Source organism: Gekko japonicus, unplaced genomic scaffold (genome assembly GCF_001447785.1).
Source record: "Gekko japonicus isolate JY-2015 unplaced genomic scaffold, Gekko_japonicus_V1.1 scaffold1793, whole genome shotgun sequence".
Taxonomy (NCBI): Eukaryota; Metazoa; Chordata; class Lepidosauria; order Squamata; family Gekkonidae; genus Gekko; species Gekko japonicus.
Window position 1 is genome coordinate 14,092 of NW_015165874.1, and position 8,269 is coordinate 22,360.

Consider the following 8,269-nt stretch of genomic DNA (forward strand, 5'->3'; position numbering starts at 1 on the left):
TACGCACTTCACCATGTATACTTACTATCTAAGCACATATGTGCGGAAAAGTGTGCAAGTCATATGTCTTCATGGAAGGTGAACGGAGCATCCCCCCGCCCCACTTGATGTTTTTTGTGAACACCTTGTTCCTCATTTCTGCCGCAAAATGCTACTGAGCAAGGTTGCTGACAGATGTTAAGCACCAGGATCCCATCTCACTAGTTTTATAAAAGAGCTTGTTCACTAGTTGCCTATTTGATTCCAGGCCCAATTCAAACAGCTGTTTATGAAACGCCTGGAATCGAGATACCCAAAGGATCACCGTCACCAGAGGCCCTGTTCTGAGAGCTCCCTCCATCAGACGTGGTCTTTTGCGGGAATGCCCCCCCTGTTGCATGCTTGGCATCTATTAAAGGTTCAGTGCTGGGAAAGACCTCTGTTTTTTGAGGCCTTGACTAGCTGGGGGAGGGGTGGGATTGGCTCCTTTTCTTTTCTTTTCTTTTGCTTTGGATTTGATGTGGCATGCCATTTTTGTGGGACCTTAAAATGTACACACACTGTGCTTTATGCATGCTTGGCATCTATTAAAGGTTCAGTACTGGCAAAGACCTCTGTTTTTTGAGGCCTTGACTAGCTGGGGGGGGGTTGGCTCGCTCTTTTCTGTTCTTTTCTTCTTTTTCTTTGGATTTGATGTGGCATGCCATTTTTGTAGGACCTTAAAATGTACACACAATGTGCTTTTTATTGGAAGTCACCTGAAAATCCTATGATTGGGAGGAGGGGATAGGACATTTTGAAATAAAGAATACATTTCAGAACGTCCGCAGCCCTGCGGACGAAGGCCGTGATGGATATTTATTTTTTCAGACCATCTACAGAATTCCTTTTAACAGGCACGGCAGGCACCACGGGATCCTTCACTTAGCCCGCCCCGGCAATCTTATGATGTATGAATTGCTGTTCTTTGGAATATATCCCAGTTTTGTCATAATACTCTGTTGACCTAATTTATCCTCCTAATTATTTTTAACATCCTTCTAAGGATGGTTACGAGCATTTGGTGATCCTTGTACAGCAAAGCCTACAGTTCTTATAAGCCACATGGGCCACAGATAGGGTTGTGAACCTCCAGGTACAAGCTGGATATCTCCAGGAATTATAACTGATCTCCAGACGAAAGATATCCGCTTCCCTGGGGGAAATGGCTGCTTTGGAGACTGGACTCTGTGGCATTATAACCTATGGAGGCCCCTCCCCTCCCCAAACCCCACCTTCATATCTCCAGGAATTTCCAAACCCAGACTTGGCAACTCTGGCTTCATAGCCTGGCCTACTGGTTTGTGACTCCCTTTAGAACTGCTTTCTTTGTTGCTTTTTGGAAGAACCTGCAGCTAGTGTACATGCAGAAAGAGGAAAGGTGCCACACCTCCTGCCTTTTTTGTACACACACTGAAAAGGACAGTATGATGGTGAGGCAAGGTCACTCAGTCGGGTTGCCAAGTCAAAATCTCTTACCGGCAGTGGAGCCTCGCTGGGCTCCGGGAGTCGTCCGTCGATGCGCACAACCAGAAGTGACGCACGACATTGATCACGTTGAAGCCGTGCCCCCGATCGTCAGAGGGAAAACCATAGAGTTTTCCCTCCGATGATCGGGGCCACGCCCCCAATGTGATTGACGTGGTTGTGTCACTTCCGGTCACTTTGAGGGGCGGAGTTCCCCTCGGGGCCCGATTCCGAGGCGGCGGGAATCGGGCCTCCAAAGCGGGGGGTTATCCGCCCCCCGCCCCCACTTGGCAGCCCTATCACTCAGAGGAAGGGAGGGTTCCCCACATGGCTCTGACCCATGACTTGTTCCTCAAGAGGGTACACTTCCTGGTGCTCAGCTTGTGGTTCCTTTTTAGGGCTCTCTAGGTTTACCGTCCACTGTCTTAGCCTTGACACATGTGAGGTCTTAACTCTGACTCCTCCTCTTCCTGTTACAGTGCTGGTGTCCTGTGACCTCCTATCACGTGCTTTCAGTTCAGTAGGTCCCATGCCACTGCCTGGTGATTAAAGATACTTCCCAGGTCTGGAAAGGCTGAAGACCAGTATGATAAGCTATCCATGCGTAATGATGTCTCTGTGTAAACACTGAGCCAGAGACACATGCTTCCAGATAGCATAATACTTAAAAAAAATTCTTCTAAGTCTCTGTAAGGTAACAACAGTAGCTTGGCAAACTCTGTCCTGTGCGTTGCTTCCATCTGTTGGAAGCGCATGCATTCCACCACTGCTCTCGGCAGGCCCTCACAAGTGTCTAGACGGCTCATATCTGACAGTGTCACAATAAGCAAACCATGCCTCCCTTCCCATTTAACCAGCTGCTTATTGTAGCTCGTTTGCTCTAATTGAAATTCTGAAGCCAAGCGCGTTGCACAGTATACAAATTTGCAACTCAATACCTGGTATGTAGTGCAGGCTTCAGTCCCTGTATAGCAGCACTGAAGCAGAATAAGTTGGGTATGTGTGCGGGCATGCAAACATTTCTCTATGCAGCTCCCCAACCCCCTCCCGGAGGGGGTTAGGAATATCAAATTCTACTGCCCAGTGGTGAAACATATCCTCTTATTCCTACACTATTACATACATAGCTTCTATTCTTTCCTTGCAAGAGACCCCCAAAGAGAAGTGATGGGGTACTTGTTAAGTCGCTCACTTAACAAAGCAGTCGGAGAGGGATTCAGCAAGAACACAACTTTATTCTTCAACTCGAACACAACTCCAACTCGGATCAACATCTGATAGCCAGAACAGCCTTTAAATTGCAGCTGTCCTGCTTTTAAACATTCCCGGCTAATGTAGCCACACCCACTGCACAAATACCATACATAAGGACCAATCCCTGATGTTCCCGCTCAGGGAGCTTGCTAGAAGGTGATTGGTTAGGTGCTTCCTGGGCTAGTAACACGATTGGATGGATTTGGATCCTAGCCCAGGACGAAGCTTTACATTACACTTCAATTAGATGTTTCACAACATATCATGCATTCAAGGCAGCTTTGAATGCACTACAGTACTGATTAGTAAAAGGTAAAGGTAAAGGTTTCCCTTGCTCGAAAGCCAGTCGAATCCGACTCTAGGGTTGCGGTGCTCATCTCCATTTCAAAGCCAAAGAGCCAGCGCTGTCCGAAGACGTTTCCGTGGTCATGTGGTCAGCATGACTAAACACCAAGGCGCACGGAACGCTGTTACCTTCCCACCGAAGTGGTACCTATTTATCTACTTGAAATTTCTTGCTTTTGAACTACTGGTTAGCTAAAATGGGGGCGTGAGACTATGGATTTCACTGCCTCTGAAAATTCAGGTTTCCAGTCTTGGGATATTCCTAAATCCATCAATGTGCCTGGAACTCAAACTCATAGCAGGTAACCAGAGTGCTTTTCACTTACTCTAACTTATGAGTTAACTCTTACCTAGATCAAAACCCCTTGTCAGATTAAAATGTCGTGAACGTTACTCATATTTCCATAGCCAGAACTACAGCCTCACTCCACTGCAACACATTCTAGCCTAGGAACTGGTCAGAGTAGTTTGTGCTAGATCATCTAGTGAACAATAATTGTTGTTAGATTGGTACTATATTGATTTTAATTTAGAATTCTTTTAAACAGAATATTTTACCAGGACATGGGCCCAATAGGCAGAAAGAAGAGGTAACAATAATTCTAACACTACATCCTCATCATCATAATGCATTTCTTTTTTTTTTAACTGCCCCCCAAAGGGGCAGGATTTTATTACATTTTCCACATAACATACACAAACAATCATAACATATACATACATACTAACATACAAACAAATACATGGAGGTTATTCTTAATTCTACCAATATTTATACTAATACCTATTCCGCCTTAATAACAATTTCTCATGAACTATGTAAGCAACTTTTCTGTCGCTATCATCCTAACAGGTATATATTTTATTTAGTAAACTATTGTTCTGTCTCTTGCAAGCTTGCCTACATAATGCATTTCTCTATTGGATTTTTATTTAATTTATAAGCAGCTTATACCTTGGAACACCTTAAAATATAACTTCTTCTCTGTGTTCTACACCAGATACCATAAGAACCTAAGGGAAGCCAATGTTGGATCAGGCCAATGGCCCATCCAATCCAACACTGTCACACAGAGGCCAAAAATACCAGGTGCCATCAGGAGGTCCAGCAGTGGGGCCAGGACACTAGAAGCCCTCCCACTGTTGACCCCCCCCCCAAAGCACCAAGAATACAGTGCATCACCTGCCCCAGAGTCCCTATCCATACCTTGTGCCTAATAGCCAGTGATGGACTTCTGTTTCATAAGTTTATCTAATTCCCTCTTGAAGCCGTCCATGCTTGTAGCCGCCACCACGTCCTGTGGCAGTGAATTTCAAGTGTTAATCACTCTTTGGGTGAAGAAGTACTTCCTTTTATCCGTTCTAACCCGACCGCTCTGCAGTTTCATGGAGTGCCCATGAGTTCTTGTATTGTGAGAAAGGGAGAAAAGTACCTCTTTCTCTACCTGCTCTATCCCATGCATAATCTTATAAACCTCGATCATGTCACCCCTCAGCCGTCGTTTCTCCAAGCTAAAGAGCCCCAAGAGCCTCAACCTTTCCTCCAAATTTGCAGCATAGCTACTGGTGCCTCTCCTCAACTCCAACACCAATTTCAAAAAGATTGGACCAAGGGGTCCAATTCTATGGGCCCCAGAAGGGGGTGTCCCCACCCTCCACTGTTTCCAATGGAGGAAAAGAAATGTCTTCTGAGCAGAAGCTCTCAACCACTGAGCTGCCTGTTAAAATTCTGTGCGCCAGCACCCCCTAGCACAGCTTAGCGGGAACTGTGCTTGGGAGTGTTTCCCACTGTATGAATTAGTGCTTTAATGTATAAGTGACGATATTATCCCATTTGTAAATTTGTAAATTGAACACATTTTATGAATATAGATCTAATAATACATTACACAGTGTTTGTTTGCAACCCTCAAGGTGGGACCTGGAGATATCCCAAAGTTACAACTGAACTCCAGGGGGAGAGCTGTTCCCTTGGAGAAAATGGTTGCTTGGGGGGAGGGGTGGATCATATGGCATCATATCTGTCTAAGGCTTCTACCCTTCACAAGCCCTGCCCTCCTCCAACCACCACAAAATCTCCAGGAATTTCACAGCCTGGAGCTGGCAACCCTGGCAAGGCCTGGCCCCAAGTACCTCCCTCATAGGCCAAAAAAGGCTCTGCCTTTTACTGATGGAACAGAGCTTGTGATACTGTGGTTGCCTAGCAACAGCCACTAAGAGAATCCATTGTTTAAAGCTACAGATGTTCGGTTTTATCATTTGAGGGAGGTTTAAACCCACAAATGTATTTTTTTTAATTTCAGATTTTTCTGTAAACCTGGAGCTTTGTTCAGGTTTGGAGAAAGACTGTTCTTGCCTGTTCATAACTCCAGTCACTGGATTTAAGTATCCTCAGATTTGGCCAACTTTGCCATTGGTATAGATGACGACGATGGCGACAACAATGATGGTATCTCAGGGGGATTTGTGGGATTTATAATATACCCCTGCTTGGTTTTCAAATAGGAAACAGGACATGGAAGGAGAATAATACCCACACTATGTAACCAGAAGGCCTAGCTAACTTTTACACCTGAAGTTACAGTTCTGGTTGCTAAGGGGCAGGGAGTAACTGATTTTTGAATAACTCACTTTGGAATGTGCCTTGAATCTGGATTCCAAAGAGTATTTTTTACTCTTGTATTCCATCCAAGAAGTTCCAAACAAAATCCGGTTACACACATGCACATAATACCTTTATTCCTCAATACCACTGTGTTTTTTATATACACACACACACACACACACACACACACACACATATATTAGGCAAAGAAACCGTGGGTAGACAATGGTTATTTACAGTTCAGTACTATGGAGAGCTGCGGTGGCTCAAGTGGTTAAGGTGCTGAACTGCAGGCTGTGGAAGGTGGGTAGTTCAGCAGTTTGAGAACCGAGTGTGCCGCATGACGGAGTGAGCTCCCGTCTCTAGTTCCAGCTCCTGCCAACCTAGCAGTTCGAAAGCAAGAAATTGCAAGTAGATAAATAGGTACCATTTTGGTGGGAAGGTAACAGCGTTCCGTGCGCCTCGGCGTTTAGTCATGCCGGCCACATGACCACGGAAACGTCTTCGGACAGCGCTGGCTCTTTGGCTTGGAAATGGAGATGAGCACCGCAACCCTAGAGTCGGACACGACTGGCTTTCGAGCAAGGGAACCTTTACCTTTACTATGGAGAGTCATCCCAGTTAAGGCTCACTGAACTCGATGGGCTTAGATGGCCGTAACTGCATACGATTACATCGCTAACAAGCATCATGACTACATACAATTTTAAACAAGGGCTGGCCGCTTTAGATCCAATGTTCCAGTAATCTGATAGCCAGTGTGCTGTAGTGGTTAAGTGTAGGACTAGGGCTGGAAGACCTCGCCTTGAATCTCCATTTGTGCCACAGAAGCTCACTGGTGACCTTGGGCCAGTCACACTCTCTCAGCCTGTCCTGCCTCACGGGGTTGTCGTGAGGGTAAAACGGAGCAGAGCAGAATGATGGAAGCCACTCTGGGTCTCCATTGAGGAGAAACGTTGGGATATACATGAATTAAATAAATAAAATAGACAGGAGGTTTTCTCTCCCAAATTCCACTCAATAACCTGTCTCACCTGAAATTATTTATTTATTTTAATCCATGTATACCCCACCTTTCTCCTCAATGGGGGACCCAAAGTGGTATCCATCATTCTCCTCTCCTCTCTGATATCCTCACTAGGGTTGCCAAGTCGATCTTTGCCGGGAGCGGGGGGATTCCGGCCGGCGTTTGGTGCGCGCGCGCAGCACCCCGGGGGGACTTGGGAAGCCTAATCCTCACTCTCTGATAGCATACAGCTCTAAAATGAGAGTCATACATTGCTTTAATACAGACACAATACTCTGAAATATATGGTCAATCCCTTAGGATGCCTCCGAAGGAAAGGAGCACAGCAGCTTTAAGATTCAAGTGATACTTCTTTATGTTTCTGGAAACTAAACCACACAGAATCAAAAGCAGGCTTAAACTCTGACAGAGGGGAAAAAATCTCATGAGAAAAGAAACAAGCTGTAAAATGTAATGCTCTCAATCTGGCAAGTGCACAGTAAAACTCTTCGCGCTGAGGTCCCAATTACAGAGGGAAAAGTAAATTCCTTTGTTCCCGAGCCTGTCCAGGAAAGCCTTGGTGGCGAGTTTTGGGCTGAAAAGGAAAACAAAGGACAGGGCTGACCTCTTCAGCCACACACTTCAGCCATCTCCTTTATCAGCTACTAGGAAAGCCACTCTGGGCTGTATTTTTCAAACACTGCTGCGGATGTAATGATTATGGGTGGAGGCCGTTTTGGAGCCAAACGAGTTTGTGCGAACAAAAGCTTCGGTCCTAAATCTGGACTGCTCGGGGCTCTTGGGGATTTTCAGTTTCCTTCCTTGTTCTTTCCCTGAAAGGAGCAACACTGAGAAAAGACTCGGTACAGAAAGCCAATTCTGTTCAGTTGGTGAGCATGTAGATAAGATCCCACCCCCAAAGGGGAGCTATTGTACATTCTATCAACAAGGGAGATGATCTCTTATACAAGTAATCCTTCTACTTGAGGGGCAGCCAACCTATCCAAGCATGGAAAACCACAATGAAAACAGTCTTGGAAGAGCATGTTACAAAGTGTCACCATTTATATATCAGTTGCACAAATGTGGTGAGAGTCACATCTGGAACACTGGCAGCCATGAAGCATTTATTCTGCAGTATTTATAGATCTAAATTTATTAGTCGTAACTACAAAAAAAAAACACAACCACAGCCAAACCCAATGCAATGAAATTATGGGACTGTAATTAATATGATGTTTGTTTTGGTTTCCCAGGTCCATTTATGAAAGCTCCCATACGACTGTCTTAAGAGCTCACTAGTGGCTGGGAAACGTTCACACATAGATCTGGTTTGTGAGAACTGATACGTTCACATGGAGATGTACACACAGCCACCAAAGCTTGTGATCACATATGCTGAGAACAACACACAGTTCTATTCATTACAATCAGGGGTCATTTCCTGCAGGAGCGCACAGGAGCAGAGCTCTGGCAGTAAAGAGCCTAGGGGGCGGGCACATGCAACAAGCCCCACCCCCTGCTCCCAGCAGCCCTCAGTCAGAGCAAGAAGCAGCCAGGTAAGCTGTAGAGCC